Below are 23,541 nucleotides of genomic sequence, written 5' to 3'. Positions count from 1 at the left end.
TGCCTCTTTCTCATCCTATGAGTAACATGATATCTCAAAATACAACAAATGTGCTGCCTCTTCTCCATTTGTTACAATTTCACAGATGTGTCTAACATGCCCAATCTATTTTGTTAGTGCTGTTATGTGCTTCCTTAAAATCCTTTTTGATATCTCTGAAAATTATGGTGAGATGCAAAAATGTGGGGTGGGGTGGATTTTTCTTGATCTAAAAGTAATGACTAGGAATTATTATTTCTGATTTGCCTAGAATATATTTCACAGGCTTTGCTGGAGGAATAAGGAAAATGTGCAATATCTATGAAATCATAGTTAACAATAAAAAGGGAGACATTGGCTTCAGGGATGGGTATTTTGATAAGATGTTCACTATTTGCTATTTTGACTGCCTTTTCCATCTGTTATATCTTTGGCCATCCATTCAGAAATGCAATAATACCAGAGCACTTTGGTATTGATAATCCTCCATCAGTTTTCAAAAGTAGTAGAAGATGTGAAGCCAAGAGAACACCATGATACCAAATACACCAAAACAAACAAGAAATTGAATAGAAAGCACAACTTAAATTGGAATGTTCCCAGAATGTTCTAGTAAAAAAAAATGCAATAAGAAAACAACAAAAAAGTATTTTCTGTAGGACTTTTTAAAAAGTATTTTATAAGGCAGAAAAAGAAATAAAATAATGAAATACAATTTAGAAATTATAAAAATTATTTAAGTCTTTAATAGAAAGAAGGCAAAAAACAACTCCATCAATTTTTCCCAAATAATACTGAATTAGAGCAAATACAAAGAAAATAATGTGTCAGTTCAGAACTTTACTATTAAAATTAAATCAGAAAAAACATCGCACTCAACACCCCTTCAAATTAATATGGTAGGAAATGGCAAGAATTTCTAAATAAATAAACTGAAGGAGTATTCTATGGCCAATCAGACATTTAAAACACTGGATACTGAATGTTATCTGATGTTATAATATATTGCAGAAAAAACACCTAGCCTTGAAGAATTATTCAGTTTTGACTTCTATATTGCTTCATTTTTTCATCTTCAGAAATTGGCGTATTAAATAATTCTTTTTGCTAATCTATACATTTTATTATGAAAATATTCTATACTCTTTTCCAAACCTGATATTTGTTTATATACTGTATATATTTGGGAATTAATAATAAACTGACTCTTCTTTCTTTTTTTGAAGTTGAAATATACTTTTTGCTGTCCCCAATGAAAGTTTTTTCTATCTCTTGTTCTATTCCCAGTTGATAGGCTCATCTGGTTTGATACCTTTTTTGAAATAATTTTTGCTTAACAAAATTCTAATTTATTTAGATTATTAGAATTAATCCCAAGAATTACATAATACATAAGAAAAAAATTGTATGTCTTCTTTTTTAACTTCATGGATTGAGATATTAATAACTGATTATAAAACTTCTTAAGCTTACTCAAAAGTTAATCACATTGACCAACCAACCTTCAAGGCTAACTGAACAGCCCAGAATGTTCCAAATCTTTGGAAATGCTTTGTCCATTCTGAAAGATCTGTGCAATGGTTGCCCAACTTACACCAACCAATAAAAACCAAGAACCACTTCAAAATGGAGATAAGCACCGCCCCCTCTAGTTGGCTTCTTTACCTTTTATATAACTTCAAAAACAGCCATTAAGTAATTGGAAATGTTTATTCTTCAGTGGAACAAAAGAAGCAACTAAGAAACTAGTAAGCCAGTTTTGGACACACCCACAAAATATATGAATTTGAGTTATTTGTTGGATATTTCTGCTAATAATAAGTCTGGATGGAAAAGAAAAAAAAACAGCATGTGAATGAAAGGTATCTTTAAAATATAATTATTGGGACAATATTTATTTATTTATTTGTTTATTTATTTATTTATTTATTTATTATTAAAATTTATATGCCGCCCAATCCCGAAGGACTCCAGGCAGCTTACAAAAAAGAAAGAAGAGAAAGAAAAAGAAAATAAGAAAAAGGCAGTTTAAAATCACACAACACATGCATTCGTTCTGATTGGGGCTGGACCTCAACAATGAGGTCAACAGCCCCAGGCTGTTTATTATGATTAGAATAAAGTTGGTTGGGGTAACATATTTTAAAAGTCAAATAGTAATTGTGGTAACATATATAATTCCAATGCAGGTGTGTTGCTCTGGGATTCATTGTTCACTTTTGGCACCACAATCACTGGAATATAGAGCCGAGGTGGCACAGTGGTTAGGCCCCTAAAATATGGGGTGCCGCAGGGTTCGGTCTTATCCCCCCTACTATTTAACATCTACATGAAACCGCTGGGAGAGATCATCCGCAGGCACGGGATCAGATACCATCAATACGCGGACGATACTCAATTGTATCTGTCCGCCCCGTGCCAAATCAATGAAGCGGTTGACGTGATGGACCGGGGGCTTGAAGCCGTCATGGACTGGATGAGGATTAACAAGCTTGTGCTCAACCCAAAAAAGACCGAGTGGCTGTTGTGTTTTCCTCCCAAAGATTTGGCCAATAATCCAACACTCAGGCTGGGGGGTCAAATTTTACACCCCTCAGAGAGGGTCCGCAACTTGGGAGTCCTCCTGGATCCACAGCTGTCATTCGACCATCATATAGCGGCTGTGACCAGGGGGGCGTTCGCCCAGGTACGCCTGGTGCGCCAGTTGCGACCCTACCTGAATCGGGAGGCCCTCACAACAGTCACTCGGGCCCTTGTGACCTCTAGGCTGGAATACTGCAACGTGCTCTACATGGGGCTGCCCTTGAGGAGCATCCGGCGACTTCAGCTAGTACAGAACGCAGCCGCGCGAGTGATTGCGGGTGCACCCCGATTCACCCGCATTACACCTATCCTCCGCGAGCTGCGCTGGCTACCTGTCGATCTCCGGATGCGCTTCAAGGTGCTATTGATCACCCATAAAGCCCTACATGGCAGTGGATCTGGATACTTGAGAGACCGCCTTCTGCCAATTACCTCCCTACGACCTATAAGATCCCATAGATTAGGCCTCCTCCGCATCCCATCGGCCAGCCAGTGTCGGCTGGCAACCACAAGGAGGAGGGCCTTCTCAGCAGTGGCCCCGACCCTTTGGAACGAGCTCCCCGTAGAGATTCGTACCCTCTCCACCGTCCAAGCCTTCCGCACAGCCTTGAAGAACTGGCTCGCCCGTCAGGCCTGGGGATAAGGATTCCTACCCCGCCCGAATGTTGTATGCATGTTGTTCATTATTTTATTATGTGTTGTTGTCTCAATGTTGTATTTCCCCCTTCCCTGGTTTTCTGTGAGCCGCCCTGAGTCCCCTCAGGGAAAAGGGCGGCCTACAAATGCAAATAAAACCAAACCAAAAAGTGCAGTACTGCAGCCACTTCAGCTGACTGTTAGCTGCAGTTCGGTGGTTCAAATCTCACCGGGTCAAGGTTGACTCAGCCTTCCATCCTTCCGAGGTGGGTAAAATGAGGACCCAGACTGTAGGGGCAATATGCTGACTCTGTAAACTGCTTAGAGAGGGCTGAAAGCCCTATGAAGCGGTATATAAGTCTAACTGCTATTGCTATTGCTATTGCTAATATAACACTTTCTTATACAAAGTGAGTAGAATATTTTTTATTTGCCAAGGATCGCAATGTTCATATCAACTTAAAGAAATACATTCTCTCTCTGTCAGTCACCAAAAAAAGCCTATTGCTGAAATTTTCTTAAATAAAATTGTTGTCTTCAGATTAATTTAAATTGCTTAATTGAATGCAATTGATGTCTTCAGAATAGCACTTAGCAATAACACTTAGACTTATATATCACTTATGTATCACTTCACAATGCTTTACAACCCTCTCTAAGCAATTTACAGAGTTGGCATATTGCCCACAACAATCTGGGTCCTCGTTTTACCCACCTTGGAAGGATGGAAGGCTGAGTCAACCTTGAGTCTAGTGACATTCGATCTGCCAAACTGCTGGCAGCTGGTGATTAGTAGAAGTAGCCTGCAGTACTGCATTCCAACCACTGCATCACCACAGCGCTTAAACAATAAAGTCAAATGCTTTGTAGATCCTGTATTATTATTGCTACTATTATTATTTCCCCAAATATATCCAGTGCAGCAAAAAAGCCTTTTCACTAAGCATTATGGACCATAATCTACTACACTGATCCAGTGTGAATTGACAGACATATGTCTATAAAGTGATATTAGTGGTCCCAGCATGAATCATCATTATGTTTTATATTTTTTTATAATTCAATCAATTGTAATATATCAGCAGCAGGCTAAATATTGAAAGCAAGCTCAGAAAAATAGCCATGTATACTTCATCTTCTTTAAAATCAACTTTCTGATGTGGGGTAATAGTAGTTCAGTAAGATCAATTTGTCATGGCCAGTTCTTGCGTCCAAAGGTGGATTTACATAAAATGAAATATTTTATTATGGATTTAGCAACTGCATTACCAATAGCGAGAAAACAAAAATGTGAAAATTGCAATTACTGTTTTTGTTAGTTAAATCATCTCTCAAAGACTGGATCTGATGGGCAAAGTGTCATCCTTGAATAGAATGACAAAGTGATGAATGCTAAATTTGGGGCATGAAAAATTAGCACTTTTATAAAGAGTGCCTTTTTTGGAAATGCATAGATATAGACAATGTACAGCTTCTGGCTGCCGAGGTGTCACTTGCAAATATAATAATATCAGCTGGTAAGTATTTCTCTCACAAACCACTTTGGGTTCTATTTTTACAAGAAGTTCAATAGTCATATGTTTTTTTTTAAACAATTTTTATGTTTTTAAACAAAGACAAACAAACAAAAATTAAAAAAAAACATATTCTATTACAAATTGTAGAAAGTGTGTCAGTTGGTTACAGTATTTCCATGCATCTCTTCCATAGTCATCACCTGCTTTTCATATCAAATCGCATATTTTAAATTCACCTATATTCATGTATATCACAATTATTATATCTCAACCTTAATTTGACTATAATTGTTTTTACGTCTTTTTATATATAATATTCAAAATCTAGAATAGGATTATATAATAACATTCCATTAAATCATCCTAAAATCATCCAATAACAATACATCTTTATAACATAGTCTAGATAAAGCTTTTAAACCGCCTCTCATAATCTCCATATATTGTTTATATAAAATTTCATATTATCAAACTGATATATCTATATGTACTGTTATCATTACTAATCATTATTTACCTAAAGCTATTGTCACTTAATTTTATACATATTACTAGTAAACTAAATTTAGCTTAATTTTTATTATACATTTTCATTGCATCAATCTGTATCCCTCCAGCAATAGTACAATCTTATATTTCTTGCCATTTGCAGCATTAATGTTCTAGTTACTTTCTTAATAAATCTTATATAAACCTCCCTGCATGTTCCTTTCGTATCCCACAAAAGCTTGAAACCCAATATCTGCTCTTTCCATCAGTTTATCTTTGGTTATCACTAGTGCTTCTATCAAGATTTCTCTCCTTATCTCTGTCAATTTTTCTCTCTTTTCTTTTTCTGTGCTTTGAAGTCTGGGTAGAGTTCCAATCCATCCATCTCCCCTTTCCATATTCCGTTCTTGCCATTACCAACCACGCTCACTTCGTTGTCAGTATTCACAGTTTTCTTATCTCTTTGTTCATTTTTTCCTTCCATCTTTTGAACTCTGTCCTCCACTTTCTTCATTTGGTAAAAATCCTCAGTTTCTCCATCCGATTTTTCTGTTTTGTATTCCATATTCTCCAAATTCTTTTCAATTCTCTCTGTCACAATTAATAGATTTTGAATTTCAAACATAATCATTTGCAATGTTACAGTTTCTTTTTCCTGCTGGACCATTCTTTCAATTTTGCAGAAACTGCCACTATAGGGTTCAAAGCTATTTAATAAACTTCAAACAGGTTCATTTATTATCTTTCAAGTCAAAATGTTGTCTTATCTCCAAAAGCTAGTGATAGAACTTCCAAAAGGCACCTGTATAAACAACTTGTGCACTTCCTACTATCACTGCCAGTAAACAAGCTGAAAGAACTTTGAATCTCAAGAGATCACAGAGAAAGAAGACAAAACAATGTATCCAGCCTCCAGCCTGTAAGTGGCAATGTAACTGTTTTTCTTCCTGTTGTTACAACCTTCTTTAATCCTTCTTATTTTCTTCTTTATATTCCAAGGTTAAGAAAGAAAAAGACACACCCTTAAATGGAGATCAAAAACAATCAAATCAATCAAATCAAGCATTATAAAAAAAGGAGAATTTTAATCCATAGGTATAAGCAAAAGTGAAAAAAGAAGAAAAAATTAATCTATTCAGTTTAAAAAATAGAGAGCCCGTGCAAAAGTTCCATCTGTGAAAAAAAATTAGAAATTGGATAACACACTAAGTTCAATGCAGATCAATCTTTGCCTTCAATCTTAACTTAACTTAATTTTTTTTCTTGGGTGGTCTCTTCCTCTAATAATAAAATTTCCTCACCAATTCGACACACTTTATCTTTCCTTTTTCTTCCCGTTCCGGAGCTGTCCCAACTTCAGCAGCTTCATTAGCTGCATTTCTGTCGCCGGAAAAGAAGGCTATTCCTGGATCTTTCAGGGACTTTGTGGTGTCCCTGAGCTCAGCACGAGGTGCCCTTCTCAATCACTGTCTCTGCATGATGGTTTAGGTCCAAATGGACCATCCAGTGGCAGGAATTCGACTGCAATCTCGGAGCACCAAGATCACACGTCGTGCCATCGCAACATCTGCTCTCTTCTCACTAGTCATATGTTTAAGTGTGAGAAAAAGGTAATTAGTTTCCCCTTCTTAAAAGCCATGAAAATAATGTTTGCAATGTATATGTGATAGGACAACTTCCCTTAGGACACTGCAACCATTGTAATATGAATTAGTTGCCAAGTGTCAGAATTTTGATCACATGACCATGGGAATGCTGCAGTGCTGGTAAGTGGGAAAATAGGTCATAAGTCACTTTCTTCAGTGCCGGTGTAACTTTGAACGGTCACTAAACAGTTTTAAGTTGAGGTCTACCTGTACATAAATGGGTAACACACTTGTACCTAATTTCCTTTCTTTGTTGTGCAGTGCAAAATAAATGTGTTAACATTGCCATTGGTATGTAGAATATGCTTGAAAAGTCATTGGTGATGCTGTTCAGTTCACATAGCTCTTTAAAGAAAGTAAGCATTTTGTTCCCAGTGCACTGAATTCTCTAGTCCTTTTCATCTATACTCCTATATATGCCTAGCATCAGCTATCCCATTCAGGTTTATTGTTGTTATCCACATCATGACCATATAAAATTTTAAATCAGCTTCTACTTTGAGTTGGAAGCATCTTCCTTTGCACTACTACTTGATAGATTTATTCAAAAATAATTATATTTATGTATTCATGCACAGCTTCAATATAATCCGAGCCATGATTATATCAGAATTGGCCCTTAAAGATCAATAATTAGTAATTACCATTGATAAATAGTGAGATATGGGAATAAGGGTGGTTACAATATAAAAATAAGTTATTTCTCTCTTAATTATATTTCATTTTCAGCATAAAAGATACCGTATTTCCCCGAAAATATGACAGGGTCTTATTTTCTTTTTATTTACAAAATATGGCCTTGGGCTTATTATAGGGGAGGGCTTATTGTTTTGGGGATGCCGGGTGACTGCTCCCTTGCGAACTGGCTCCCAAAAAACCAGCCTGAGGGGCGAAGCAGCCATGAGGTGACCAAGCTCATGAGTAACTGCCCGGAAAACCCCCTCTCCAGCAGGGCAGAGCACCATTCATTGACCTAGGGGGTATCCCTAAGGCCACGTGGTGCTCTGCCCGCTGCTCTGCCCGCTCCCCAGCTCCTGCAGCTTGGCACATTAGGGATAGCCCCTAGGTCAGTGCATGGAGCTCTGCTGGGCTGGAGAAGGGGGTTGCGCAAGTGTCTGTTCCACCCCCAGCAGGCATGCCTCCTACCCTCAACATGTCCGGGCCCAGAGCTCCCTGCAGCAGCTGCTGGGCGCTCCGAGCATAACGTCTTCTCCGGTTTCAAACTCCCAAACTCGGCTGCCGAGTCTTCCAGCAGCAGCTGCTCTAGGAGTGTGCTCTATTGTTGTGGGCTGGCTGCTGGAAGATTCTCTGTCCAGAAGACTCTCTTACACAGTCTTCCAGCAGCCAGCCCACAACCATAGAGTGCACTCCTAGAGCGGCCGCTGCTGGAGACTCGGCAGCCAAGTTTGGGAGTTTGGAACCAGAGAAGACGTTATGCTCAGAGCACGGTGGTGGCAACTGCTGCTGCAGGGAGAGCTGGGCAACTCCCCCCTCTGGCCAGGCAGAACGTCACTCCCCAACCTAGCGGTATCCCGAAGGCGGCAAGCAATGTGAGCGCCTTTCTTCCCGCCTGGCTCCTGGGGCTTGGCGCCTTCAGGATACCGCTATGATGGTGAGCGGTGCTCTTCCTGGCTGGAGGCGGGGGGGTTGTCCAGGGGGTTTATTTTCAGGGATGGGCTTATATTTTTGCCCACGTGAAAAATGTGGCAAGGCTTTAGTTTCAGGACAGGTTGTATTTTCGGGAAAACACGGTAGCACTTAGCAAAAACACTTAGACTTGTATATACTTATATATAAGAGCTGTAGTAGAGCAGTGTTTAGAATGTAGTGCTGCAGACTAACTCACTGCTCACTCCAGGAGTTCGATTCTGAATGGCTCAAGGTTGACCCAGCCTTATATCTTTCTATCCTTGGGGCAGAGGTAGGTCGCTCCCAGTTCAGCCCGGATAGGGGGAACCAGTAGTAGTGGCAGCGGGAGACTTTGCCCACCTGACTAAACACTTCATTGGCAACTCACCTCTGCCTTGGGGACAATATGTTGACTCTGTAAACCGCTTAGAGAGGATTGTAAAACACTATGAAGCCATATATAAGTCTAAATGCTGCTGCTATACTGCTCCACAGTGCTTTACAGCACTCTCCAAACAGTTTACAAAGTCAGAAAGTTGTCTCCAACAATCCACCTACTCATTTTATTGACCTTAGAAGGATGGTAGGCTGAGTCAATCTTGAGCCCATCAGGCTCAAACCCCAGGCTGTGGGCAGAGTTTTCCTGCAATACTTCATTCTAATTTCTGCACCAACAGGGCTGTGATGAAATTCTCTTAAAACTTCACTATTATAATTAGGATGTAATAAAGATACTACCACAGTGAAGTTGCTGTATTTTGCATTTATTTTTTTTTGGTTATTCTACAATATCATCTTCTCAGACAGTTTTATTTTTTACATAAATGATTTGGTGATCTATTTGAATGATTTGGACTTTGGACTCCAAGTTTGTCTAAAAACCTAGATTATTTGTGTTGATGACAGAGTTACCTTTTCTGAGATCCCTACTCTGAGAATGGAGGGTACAGCTATTTTAGGAAGAAGGTGCTGAAAAGAATAGAGTGAATAAAACTGTATGTGTCATAAGGCTTGTCTTTTGTCCCCCCCCCCCCAAAGTTAAGCTGCAATCCCCAAAGTGGGGATTGCAGAGCAATGCCAAGGATTGGAATAATTCTCAATCTGCTCAGATGATACTAAAGAGCCTGTATTAACAAGTCTGGTTTTTTCATCAATAGCAGAATTTGGATTGGATAGGAAGCTCAATAATCATTTGAGCAATCAAGTTAGCTTGAGGCTCATTTATGTAATTCAGCAGTTAAAAAACAGCAGCCTTTTTACTTTTTTGTGTGACTGTTGATAAAAATAGGATCACCAACATGATCGCCAACGTCTGATGACGGATATGAAACAACAACAAGAAGAAGCCTTTACTAATAAGTTATACACACGAATAGAATTTAGACCTTGCACAGCTGAATTTGGAAAAAACTGAGTGAAGTTTCTTTTCTCAAACTTCAGTATACCAACTTAGTACCCCCAACCAGTACATGTTACTGGTCCAGTGGGAATTAAAAATGGTTTCTTAGTCTATTAGAAACAATATAGGGAAATCAATCCTTCTTCTGTACGTGTGTACTCCACTTCCTATAGTATGTCTGTAAGCAGATTTTGAGTTTTAAATAATGTAATATCCTATTTAAATCAGTTCTGAATCACCTGGATTTTATCCAAAGTCACACAGGCTTACTTGTTAATGATTCTAAGCTTTAATTGCAAAGATAATAGTACAAATACCCACTAAAGTTACATAAAACAACTTTTAAAAAAAGCCAGCATTTGCAGCATTTTTTTAGTGCTGTCACAAAAGCCAGAATATTTTTTAATGCAAATAAAAAAGCAGACTTGTTCCTCTTAAAACCATTCAATATATTTTTTTTAAAAATGTAGCTATATTATTGTTCTAAATTCCTGCAATGTATTGTGCCATCTGCTGGAAACAAGAACAAATACAACAGAGAATTTCTGTATCCATTACAGCAGTGTTTTTCAACTTTTTTTGTGCAAAGGCACACTTTTTTCATGAAAAAAATCACGAGGCACACCACCATTAGAAAATGTTAAAAAAAATTAACTCTGTGCCTATATTGACGATATATAAAGTAATTTTCCCACGGCACACCTTACACTATGTCACGGCACACTAGTGTGCCGCGGCACAGTGGTTGAAAAACACTGCATTACAGGAATCCAAAAAATACACTGGAGTACAAATGCCTACAAATAATGTTAATTGTATATTTTCTAGCTATAGAAAAATGAGTATTTCTGTTGTGCACTAAAAAATCTGCATGGGTTCTTAATTGGCTTATGATATTTTTATCCCAGCTAATTATAATTTCCATAGATACATGATGATGAATAGCAGAATTCTAGATCTGGTATCAAACAGCTTTTCTTAAGATGATGCCTTCATCGTGTAACACTTCTACAGAATAGTACACCATTCACTATTCAGGGAGAAAATATAATGATCCTTTGCTAATTGCATGCAGTTCTTATAATTACTGGTGGATTATTCATGAAATAAAAAGTGATAATTAAGGACAAAGCTTCATTTTGCTTAAGGAAGCAAATATGATTTGTACTACATGTAAGTTTTTGAAGGAAGGAAGGCCCTATAAAAATGCAGGTTCAGAATCCAATCCATCCTCTGACAAGGAATTTGAATTTATCCTTGACCAGAGGAAAAATGCTCTTGTGATTTTAATAGCGGTGTGATCTGCAGGATAATAATCAAAACTGGCAACATTTGCAAACCAAGTCTTCTTTTTTTACCAACAACAAAAATAACCTCCAAACGCTATTTGAAAATTTGCAAGTACTTTTGGTCCTCTCTGCAGGTTCTTTAATGCTGCCAAAATCAAAAATACCATTGAATAACATCTTTTTTATATTTGGTAGCATTTTAAATTGACACATCTTACATTTTAAAAATATGTATTTAGCATTTGTTATACATTGACACATTAATGCAATTTAAATAAGATGGTGAGTATGGTACATATTGGCAATAAATAATATGATGGAATTCATTAGATCTTGTTTCCTGGGGGAATTTTTGGAATGATGCAACTCTACAATTTTCTTGACTGCAATAATAACCATATTCATTGAATAAAAATCGACTTTGTGAGACATTCCTCATTAGCGTTCAGTTCTTCAGTACAATAAGTGGAATGCATACCTTTGATTATAGGGGGAAGCTAGATTTATATTTAAGATGAAAATGACACCACTTTCAAATCAAGCCTATTGTTAAATGATTTCATGGCCTTATTCACTAGTTTTCTTGACAACAAGGTATGTTCTTTCACTGTTTTTTCAGCTTCACAATCTATACTACAGCACTGGGATTTTTTGCTAAGAACTACAGCCCTGCCAATCTTTTTGAAATGAGCTAAATGCCTAAATAATTAGAATATGTAACATTGATTTAAAATAATGTTCAGGTTCACAGCAGCTATTTCATTGTTAACATCATCTCTTTCTCTTAGTTTTGTTCCAAAGTTTTTACCTACAGCTGTTTCATTAATCTACTTTTATCTGGATGGTATTAAATATAGTCAGCAACTGGTTTGTCTAAAAATTACAACCTACAGGCATCACTGAATGCCATTCAAGGTGACATCATTTGCAATACTATCTTCAACCTTACAAAGCTTAGTTATGAACTTTTAGAATCTAAATTAACCAATTGACATACTTCCAGATACCCTCATTAACTTTAGGCATGGCTGTTGCTGGAACACCGGATCTCCCTTCAGAACACCTATCTTAGAGTAATAGTCACATTTTTACAGTTCAGGACATCTGGTAAGATAAATGCATTCAGAGAACTGCATGATATGAGTTAATAGATCAAAAAGTTGGAAAGGTACTAGTATCTCCATTATTTATTTTTATACATACACATACACACGTCCACACACATAATTTATATCCTCTTTATTATTGAAAAACATACTCAATTAAGTAACACAGAATGTTCATATAGTGACACTCTAAAACTAATGGAAATGTAGAATATAATTTTCCAAAGCATCCTGTTCTTCCTAACCTTATTGACTTTAGATAAGACAACTAGTTCACCTTTTCATATATCTGGCAAGACATCCATCACTCATTATAATTAGTGTCCTAAGTAGTGAAAGTAATGTAAATACTCTTCATATCATAGGCTACCAACTTGCATTTCCTATCTCAATTCTTCCTCTCACTGGTTGATGGGTAAATTTGGGCTATTTCGGCTCAGTTCTCATCAGGATGTCACAGAGAAGGGAGTAGATAAGTAAGTGAAAGAACGAGGTGGTTGTTCATCTGATAAAATTTTCTATAGGGCCCTGCCCATTTTATTTACAGGATGTAAATTTAACCTGGACATTCGGTAGCCCGCCCACCTTTTTAACCTTCCAAAAAGTGATCAAGATCCAGCCTTTCCCGTAAGTGCCATAATACCGTGAGATTGGTGAGATGAACTTGTTGTGGGCTGCACAAGGAACCAAGAACAACATGCAAAGTTACTCAGAGTAGTTTCTTTATTGCTTTTTGTCTATAACTGGGAATCTTTCCAGGCAAAAGCACAAATCTGCATAATTATTAGATATAACCCGTGAAGGTTTAGGGAAGATCCATCCTGGCTCTCTTCCCACATACTAAGAATTCCAGGCTAATCTGCTTGTTATCTCCTTGGCAAAGACCCTCACCCCCACCCGTTTGTGAGACTGAAACACATTCCACCTCAGTTTAATTAGTGTGCTAGGTCTTTTGTTTGTAATATTTGTGTTGTTAAATAGATGCTGTTTGTCTATACATATGATACTATTATATTCACTCCTTAATTTACAATCCTTCATATGTAGAGACAAAGAGAAATGAAAATAAGAGGGGGAGAAGACATTTACAATGTATGTATTGTATACCAAGGTTGAAATGTTGTACAGAAGGAAATTGCAAAAAAATTTTTTTTTCTTTTTGTCTTTTTTTTTAAACTGTCCAACAATTTTTAAAAAAAGATGTTTTATTTTTGGTGATGACTTACACAGGGTTTAGTACTGGGGTGGGTAGGTTACATAAATGTTTTAAATAAATGTCTCCACCTACCTCAGCTCATGAAACTCGTGAGGCCTCCCCACATCTTTCCCTGGTATCCATCAGGAAGGCAATTTTCTTACTTGAAGCCACCACCTTCATTGTAGACAATGCCCCCATCCTATTTGGGGCACTGAGCACTGGGGGAGAAATGTTCTCTCCCCTTCGGTCAGTGGTCACTGCTCTCCACAGCAATGCTGTCCTGGACAGTTGAGTTGCTGCCCACTTCTGAGGGGACATTGACTAAGACTTTTTCCTCCCCTTTATCAAATTCACTGACAGAACAGTGAAAGTTTAGGGTGCTTTTTTTTCCCTTTCCTTTTTTTAAAAAAAAAATATCCACCTCCAGATGCACCAAGTAGGACAAAGTCAAGTATGAGGAGGGGGCTCACACAAAAACCCTATCAATGGAAACCACGTTGTCAACTCCATCCCCATGGAAAAAAGGTGATGGGTGCTTGCTTTACCATTGCAGATGGGATGTGTAAATCAGTAGCAGAATTCCCCCCCTCAGCTAAACATGGTAAGCATGTTTAAACAAGCCATCCATCTTACTGAAGGCTGGGAAAAGGAATGGGAGCTTTCCATATGTGCACACTGCACACACATACTATTCTTCTGTAAATTAAAGGGATGTTTACTGTTACAATTTTTAGGTAAACAATCTCTTATTTCCAATGTAGATGTGTGGACTTAGCTTAGCAAACTATATATACTTTTATATATAAAGCTCTTTAACTGACCCTTCACTATCTTGCTCCTTTGGTTCCTGATCACACAGGTCTCTAATCACAAGCTGTTATGTTTATTTTGTTAGCTGCCTTTTCATTTCTACTTCTCCACTTACTTTTAGCACAGAAAGTAGAAAGACGGGAAAATAAATGCAATAAATTCAATTCAATTCAATTCAAAAGAATTCTTTCCTGAACGGTTAGGGATTCCATTATTTTCTAGCCTCACTGACAACTGATCTGTCCCTCCCAGCTATAGATTTATTTATTTATTTTGCCACCAGACCAATCTGTTATGCAGACCTCTTCCTCTGATTCCGCTTGCCCTTGCTGGCTGCTCTGCTGCAGATTCCTTCTCCATTTCTGCTCATGTAACACTTTCACAAATATATTTCCTCTGTTGCCTGTGAAGTCCGTCCTTTATATCTTTGCACTAAAACACAGAGGACCTGTTCATATAATATTAGGTAAGAAGCTTCTTTCTTGTGTTGGAAGAAATGTCCATCTGGGTTCAGTTCCAAGTGGTGGTGGGGAGACACTGGAAACATGGAGGCTGTTTAGAAAGATGGTTTAATGGTGGACAAGATCATGTGCCTTGGAACTCCTGGGTGAAAAGAGAAGAGATGCTGAGAGTCCCTGGGTTTTATGCCGTCTCTGAGCTTTGAACTTCCTGGGGCACAGGAAGAGTATCCTGACTGGTTGCTGTCAGAGGTCATAGCTTTGTAGGTTGTCTGTGTCCTAAGTTTGGGTGGTGCAATGAAGGGCAATGAAATGGCTCTGCCTGAAGGGGCTAGATCACCATTAAGAAAGGTGGAGGGGCTGGGTTTCTGCCTCTCTGAGTTTCTACTTCTCTTTTTAGGAGAAATATTCTGCCTTTTTAATATTTCCTAAAATATTTCATTTTCTCGGAGAGGGGTGGGTTTTAACTTCCTATACTTGGTTTCTGTGTGGCACTTTGCATGTCTTTGGCAGGTAGAAAAACAATTATGCTTGCGACCATTTTACAACATTGTCAACCTTGCCATGTTATCACCATGGCCAAAGAGAAGAAAAGAGTTAGAATCCAGAAAGGAATGTCCCAAACCAATTTAATTTCCAGACACTTTACAAATGGAAGACCAAGTAGTTTAAGGCTGCAATGAGGAAAGGCTGAAGTGTTGTTCAGCTGAGCCTTGGCACAGAAGTAATATTGAAGCCTGCAAAAAGAAAATGAGGAAATGAGTGTTCCACTCATTATTAACTAATTTCAGTAAAGGAAAGGGAGGGAGGGAGGGAGGGAGGGAGGGAGGGAGAGCCTTTGGACAAAAAATATGCAAATTTTAGACTGGACACGAAAGAGTCTGAATGATCGGGATTTCACCTTACTAGCAGGCCTTCCACAAATACTGAGACCTGTAAGGAAAGGCTTCTTAGAGGTTTCCTACTTTTTCACTCTCCCTCAAATAGAGGAATTAATATCCTGGACTGGAGGAGTGAGCAGGCTGATATAACTGAGGGAAGACATGTCCACTTCAATTTATGTCTCAAATGATTTAAAGCTTGGGAACTTTGGGAGAGGGAGTCATTAATATTAATCTGGAAATACAGGAATAGCAAAGGCTAATTTTGGAAAGAGGACGAAGCAACACACACAAGAAGCAAGTTGAAGGATTCAAGGAAAGAAATCCATATTATGTAGAGAACAGATTAAAAAAAGCAGCTTCATATTTGTGGCAGGGAGTGCCACTTTTAAAAGAATAGGTTAAAGAATTTCCATTGTGTTCTATTTACTGCTACAATCATTTTTCACCAAGATGTTTGTAGTTATAGGCCAACATAACTGGGGGTCACTAGGTTGGAAGGCTGATAAGTGTTTACTCCATCTGTGAATATTGGGGCAGTTGGTTTCTTCCAATTCCATTAATAGGTTGCCCTCTTGAGAACTGAGTGGGATTAAAATTAAACTATCCCTAATTAAAACAAACACAAGTATAAGAAAGCACAAAAATATCCATGGAGCAAAAACAATACATTTAATTCAAATTTATCCCTTATGTACTCATCCCTGATTATTCATTAAAGATTTATAGGAGTAGCTCTCTCCCCCAAGTTACAAGGAGATGAGCCACATATTTGACAGAAATCCACCTGTCAGAATCCCTTGTTACAGAAAATTGGCAAAATCTGCTAGAGAAGGCTCAATTGATCTGTTTTTAGTACTGTGACTATTGAATTCTACCTAAGGAAATTCTTGTTTAGCAGAATTATATCTTTAAGATTACTTTAAAACATTTGAAGAAACACAGAATTAAATGGTGTGATAGCAAATGGGATCCAAATGTCAGTAAAGGCAATACTCTATGCACATTGAAAGGAACTATTCTAGCAGCATAAGAATTCATCTACACAGAACTGCAGGTCCTCAACTTAGAACAGTTCATTTAGTGACTGTTGTAAATTATAACGGCAATGAAAAAAGTGACCATTTTCACAGTTACAACCTGTTTAGCATCCCCTTGATCACATGATCAAAATTCAGATCCTCAGTAACTGGTTCATACTTACAACCATTGTTGTGTCCTGGGGACATGTGATCCCCTTTTGCGACCTTCTGTCAAGCAAAGTCAATGGGGAAGCCAGATTCATTTACCAACCAGGTTACTAACTTATCAACTGCAGTGATTCACTTAACAACTGTAGCAAGAAAGGTTGTAAAAAGGGGCAAGACTCACTTAACAAATGTCTCACTTAACAACAGAAATTGTGGACTCAATTGTGGTCATAAGTCAAGGACTACATGAACAGAAAGGAATCATCAATATGTAATCAATAAAATATCTGGGTAACACAGAAGAAAGCAAATACTTGTTTTACAAATGATTTATTTTACATAAAGGCTAATACCTTTATTTAATTTAACTTAGCTGTTTAATATCAACATCTGGAACTATTTTTCACTCCAGAAACATGAAACAATAAAAGCAGTGTGTTTTTGTATCTATTTCCAATACATTTATTATCATTATTCCTCTTACTTCTGTTAATACAATATCATATCTGAAAGAAACTGACTTAACCAGCTGGTTGGGAAATTATGAAATGACAGTCATCCAGGTATTGCATAATGTATCTTAACATTTTCCCTATTCACACCTTTGCAAAGGAGTGGCTGCGAATGTCTTGGCATTCTGGGAATTCACTGCAGGCAAAATTAAAAAGAAATGTTCCTAAACACAATTTCAAAATAAACACAATATAAAGCTTTCAATGCACTATGATACTGCTGTATTTGTTAACTGGAATATATGGAATTGAGTGTCAAATATAGACAATACAGATAGTCCTCGACTTATGACTACAATTGAGTCCAACATTTCCATTGCTAACCTGGACAATGCTTAAGTGAGTTTTCTCCCATTTTACGAACTTTCTTGCCACAGGCGTTAAGTGACTCAATGCAGTTGTTAAATTAGTAACACAATTAGTAAGTGAATCTGACTTCTACATTAACTTTGCTTGTCAGAAAAGGGGATATCACATGACCCTGGGACACTGCAACCATCAAATTGCCAAGCATCCAAACATTTTGATCACGTGACCATGGGGAGATCCTGCAATGGTCATGAGTGAAAAATGGCCATAAGTTGCTTTTTTTTTTTTTTTTTTTACTACTGCTGTAACTTTGAACAATCATTAAACTAATGGTTGTAAGTGGAAGACTACCTGTAAAGGCTAAGGACTTTTTTTTAAAAGCCCTGATCTCCCCCCCCCCTCCCTGGGTTCATTTAACATAAACCTAAGCAATTTGATATAGATGGTTCAGGTTCTTTCCAAGATAATAGCTAAATATGTCTAAAATATATTACTGTGTATAATGCAGTAATACAGAACCTGATACAGAACCTCCTCTACCCAACAGTGAAGTTTAATAGACAGACAGTTTAACAGACTGTTGCCTGATTTTCTTTTGTGCCTTTTGTTTTTCTGAATGGCAAAGCAGACAATATTTGGCACATCAGTGTATTGCCTGGAGGAAAAATTCAGGTCTGCAGATGAAAAGGGTGTTTCCATGCTGAATGTACATGCTGAATAATCAAAGGAAAGATTGAGTAGCAAAAGCGTCATTATTATATTCTTTCTTACGCCTTGGAACAGTGCAAACTTTCAGTAAGAACTAAGGGCAGCAGTTGGTCTCTCTTCTTTAGCACACTTATCTACTCCATCCACAATCCCAAAAACAGTGAAAGGAAGCAGTAGCCGCTTCTTCTTTCCATGTTGTACTTTACCTGTCCTCCAAGGAGTAATGGTTGCCATTCACCTGTTTTCTCCTTTAACGTAAAGGTAAAGGTTCTCCTCGCACATATGTGCTAGTCGTTCCCGACTCTAGAGAGCGGTGCTCATCTCCATTTCAAAGCCAAAGAGCCAGCACTGTCCGAAGATGTCTCCGTGATCATGTGGCTGGTATGAGTAAACGCCAAAGGCGCACGGATCAGTTACCTTCCCATCAAAGTGGTCCCTATTTTTCTACTTGCACTTTTACATGTTTTCAAACTGCAGAAGCTGAGACAAGTAACGGGAGCTCACTCGGTTACGCAGCACTAGGGATTCGAACCTCCAAACTGCCGATCTTTCTTCAACAAGCTCAATGTCTTAGCCACTGAGCCACTGCATCCCCGTTTTCTCCTTTACAAAGGTCTATATCAGGAGTAGTCAACCTTTTTATACCTACCACCCACTTTTGTATCTCTGTTAGTAGTAAAAATTTCTAACCGCCCACCAGTTCCACCTTAATGGTGATTTATAAAGTAGGGAAGTAACTTTACTTTATAAAATTTATAAAGCACAGTTACAGCAAACCCCTACCGCCCACCATGAAAGCTGGAACACCCACTAGTGGGTGGTAGCGACCAGGTTGACTATCACTGGTCTATATTCTTGCACTTGCTGTTTCAATTCTCTCATTGGTTGATATGTAAATATGGGCTATTTTGGCTCAGTTCTCATTAGGATGCCATGGAGAGGGAAGAGCACCAGCAAGTGAGTGAATGAGGTGGTTTCTCATCTCTTGATCCATTTTCTAACCCCCCATGGAGTAAGATGAACTGTTTGCGCTCATGTCTCTAGTTAACAATGTGGGCCCTATGATCTGACAATCTTGTCTGAGAGAATAAGCAAGGTGGTACCTTTTCTTGCTTTCTTGCATCTTACAAAATTGTGACAGAAGCAAAAGGAACCCTAGCAGCTGCTTATCTGGGAAGTCTACCCTTAAAACCTTCTTCCTGTACATTAAGTTATGTTGAAAAAGTAAAAGAACAAAGAAGAGTTAGTTTTCCTGTTAGATCACTTGGCATGTCAGATTTTTCTTCTTCATCAGAGTCAGCATAGCAGGCAATCTGAGGAACGAAATCGAACAAATCTTATCAAATCAAGTACCCCCTATTTGTGGTTTTAGGTATCTTGTTTTCAGTTTAAGGGTCTACTGAACAGAACGCTCACATTTATCATCCAGTTAATAAACCTAATAAAACAAGTGGAAGTAATCTACAAAGTCCATGCCAAGCCACATTGGTATTAAAAGAAACCTACAATCAGTCTGTTGTTTTTGTAGTGGCAGACTAACACAGCTACCCTTCTGGAAAGTTTTAAACATAAGCCAAGGTCCTGCGGGTCACCAGTCTTAGAAGCAGGCGGTGGACTGTGACAGCCAATGTTAATTCTGCAAACTTTTCTGCCAGACTCGCAGGCCAAAGCTTGGCGTTTGAAGTCCTGGAAGCGCCCGTTGCCCGATTTGAACAGGTTACTTGCCCATAGCTGGCTCTTTTCCGCTCCTTCCCTAATCCGCCCGAAAGGCTCTTAAGGAAATGAAGACAGCTGCGTTCTTCGTCCGACGAGGAAGTGTTGCTCAGCTGAGCCTCCGCGCTGAGGAAATAGCTGGGGCTGCGAGGGAGAAAATGAGGAAGCGAGCGCTCCACTCATCCTGAACCGACCCGGGGCTTCGGCAGAAGCGCCCAGCAGGCGTGGGCAGAAAAGAGCAGAGGCGTCGGGGGAGAAGCACGCCCATTTGGGAACTGGAGCTGAGGGTGGGAAGTGGGGGGCGAAGCCTCGCCGCCGAGATCCTGAAGGTGCGAACCGACGAGGATTTCACTTGCGAGGGCGTCTCTCCGCAAATTCCCTCCCGTCGCTGCAGAGGCAGGGACTGGTGAGGAGAGGCCCCTGCCGGAGTTTTTCGCCACCGGTCGGTTTCTCAAGTAAGAGGCGTTCCTTCCTTCCCGAATTTCCAGACACGGAGGCGGAGGTGGTGGTGACAAAAAGGGGCTTTGGGATTTCCCCTCTTTTAGATTAATGTCAGCCAAGATATGGAGTTGGGTTACTGCGGGAGACGGACGGATGGACGGAGGAGAAAAAGGGATACCGAGGTCCGACATGAGGTTTCCCTACTTCTTTCAAGGTTAGGGGAGATGAGGGTAACCGGAGGACAATGCCCTCTAAAGCAAGAAATATACCAAAAATAAAAAAGGTCGTTTGGAAGGTAGGACGTGGGGATGCGAGGTCGGCCTCGGCAGAAACAAGGCAGGGAATGATTCATTTCGGGGAAAGAGGCGTGTCCAGTGTGAAAGAGGAGGATGACAAGACAGCAGGTTCGTCGGGGCGAACTCCTTGAAAAACTCTTTGAAAAATCGCGGCTGCGTTAGTTTACAGCAGAGGTCTTCACAAACTTGACAACTTCAAGACTTGTGGACTTCAACTCCCAGAATTCTCCAGCCAGCTATGAATTCTGGGAGTTGAAGTCCATAAGTCTTAAAGTTTGGGGACCCCTGGTTTACAGTTCTCGCTTCTCTTTCAAAATGGTTGGTTCAATGCAACTGGACAAAACGGGTCTAAATGGTTGGTGGTCCAACAAAACTGGAGTTTCACTAGGTTGTGACAGGCTGATGTATGTCTATGGGTAGTTATGGATAATAGTTACCTGGATACACAGATAAACATAATCGGGTTTTGAAGAATTTATTTTTGTTGTTTCATACAAGCATTGACAGAACTGAAGTGAAAGCTGCATTGCTCCTGAAGTCAACTCAAAATTGCTTTTCTTTGTGAAGGATTTCATAACATACAGACTACAAGTGGAAGTAGCTGGTTTTTGACAGGCACACTTTTGTTTCTTGTTGCTTTTTCTTGTCTCGTTATATTAGCGGGCAGATCAATTTGACAAAAGTTGCCCTTATAGGCGTGATTTTATCTGCTTGGCGGAGGAATCTTAACACAGCGAGTTTTGTTGTGCTTCAACAAAAATAAAACCCAATAAAAATGCCTTCAGGTCTACACAAGATAGGGAAGTAAAAGAAGCTGTTTAACAATAAGTGTAAAAATAGGGTGGCTTGATGGAGATTGCAGGAAGGGAAACAAGGACTCAGAATAATGTGTACAGAATTGTTGATAATAAGCCATCTGCCTACAGGAGGAGGGAATGAAATGGGATTGGAAGTTAAGATCCTAACTTCTTAGGATGTGTTTTGGATGTTTTGTGCCTGTGAGTCAGTGTTGACTCCTGGTAACTGCCTGGCTCAGTCCCTGCAGTTTTCTTTGCCACTGCCTCCTTCCTACAATCCAAGGCAGGACTAGAATTCCCGGTTTCTAGCCTGATGTCTTAACTACTACGCCATACTGGCCCTCATATCAACTTAGGAGAAACCTTCCATTTCTATTGCAGTCTGTATATCACTGTTACTTAAGAACAGTTCTTTTTTTTGGTGGTGGGGGGTGTTCTTTGTTTTATGCCCTAAGATTGTTCTGCAGAGAAACACCCTCATGACTTTGAATGGGTACTGCTGACAAATTCTGAAAGTGTGGAACTGGTAGGCTAAGTTACAGGCTAATTTCACTTCTGCATAACTCAGAGATCTGTAGGCCCTATCAAAGTAGGATACAAGATAGAGTTGCCATCTTCACAGGGGGGAGGCAGTACTTCCTGATGCTGCCATGAGGGGAGTGAGTAAAGAGAGAGTATCTTTCTGTCTGTGCCCCCCCCTCCAAACAAGTCCATATCTTTCCCCTTTTCTATAAACTGTCCCCTTTCGCTCTGCAATTGGTGGGCAGCATGTCACCACTGGACCTAAACAAAGGTTGCAAATTCTTCAATTTAGCTGCTGCATTTGAGAGCAGTAATGGTCCTTTCCAAGGACAGGCAGGTAAGAAAAAGAATGAACAGATATGGTAAGGGAGGCTAGGTAGAAAGAATATTAGGGTAGATGTTACTAATGAAAATAGTGACCTTGTACAATGCATTCCAAGTCAATACAGTGTCCTGTTGCCCATAGGGAAAACAAACAACTGGGGTTTTGATCTCTTGGACAGATGGAGGGGAAATATAAACACACAGCCCCATGGCTAGATGGAAGCCATTTATTGATTCAATTACCAATATTTGCCCATCTTAAATATACAATTCTGGGGAGCTCACAACAATGAAAAAAGCAGAACTAAAAACAATAAAAATACAGTATAAAACCACATAAAAGATATAAGACCATATTTTATGCATTAAAATGATTAAATAAAATCAACAGCAGTGTTCCAGAAACATTTCAGCAAAATTCAGTATAGCCATTGGCAGTTTCTGCCACACATCTGGATCCCCAAGTCCAGAGGCAAAGCTGCTTCTTCAAAGCCTTGCAGTCTAATCTCTGGGGGATCCCAAAAACCAGGTGCCACCATAAAGAAGTTCTCTTCCTGGGCCTGAACAGCTTAGTAAATGAGACCTGGAGCATGCCTCTCCTACTGGGCGAAATGGGATAGATAGATACAGTATAACTAGACAGAGGTAATTCATCCATTAATCTGATTTAACTATAACACTGCAGGTTGCTGACCTTCCTTAGAGTTTATTCTGGGGAAAGACTGATTGAATATTAAGGGAGAAAAAAATACAACAGTCCTGAGAAAGTATGAAAAAGAAATTCAAAATAACCCTGCCTTACTATAGGTAACCAGGCAACATGAATGCAGACCATAAATAACCAGGGTTGATTACATGCAAATATTTTGATTACTTCAAATATGCCCGTGTAATGAACATGTTATGGACAATTCTTTTCCATCCCCTTAATATATCCTTTAAACATGATGTTTTTAAATTAATTTAACAACTCTGTTGACACAATTTTGCTGCAAAATGACAAAAGTGTACATTTTTTCCTCAAACTAATTTTATTGAATTTCATAAGACTATCTAATCTTAGTGTGTGAAAACATTGTGTGTGTGTGTGCACCTGCATGCTTTTCAGT

The 23,541-nt window shown here is 38.9% G+C and overlaps 1 protein-coding gene and 1 long non-coding RNA gene across 5 annotated transcripts in view; one reads left to right on the top strand and one right to left on the bottom strand.

Moving 5' to 3' along the window:
- Positions 1 to 15,351: 15,351 nt before the first annotated feature.
- On the bottom strand, positions 15,352 to 20,017 carry LOC148045394 (uncharacterized). The gene is made up of 2 exons (XR_015696702.1): positions 18,546 to 20,017; positions 15,352 to 15,476 (listed from the first exon to the last, which is right to left on the bottom strand). It is a non-coding gene; the product is annotated as an uncharacterized LOC148045394 (long non-coding RNA).
- A 229-nt stretch (positions 20,018 to 20,246) lies between these two features.
- Positions 20,247 to 23,541, top strand: part of SYK (spleen associated tyrosine kinase) — a 49,389-nt gene continuing 46,094 nt past the window's right edge. For 3 of the 4 annotated variants that reach the window (XR_015696701.1, XM_087715891.1, XM_087715889.1), the window contains exon 1: positions 20,247 to 20,507. The gene's annotated coding sequence lies outside the window, so the exon portion shown is untranslated. Of the gene's footprint in view, positions 20,508 to 20,651; positions 20,789 to 23,541 lie in introns of those variants that run through there. The other variant, XM_087715890.1, reaches the window with a different exon arrangement.

The sequence above is a fragment of the Thamnophis sirtalis genome, unplaced genomic scaffold, assembly GCF_051295495.1.
Source record: "Thamnophis sirtalis isolate CommonGarterSnake01/CBP01778 unplaced genomic scaffold, rThaSir2_p1.2 scaffold_5, whole genome shotgun sequence".
Lineage (NCBI taxonomy): Eukaryota > Metazoa > Chordata > Lepidosauria > Squamata > Natricidae > Thamnophis > Thamnophis sirtalis.
Note: the sequence above shows the minus strand (reverse complement) of the source record. Positions and strands in the feature narration are given on the sequence as shown.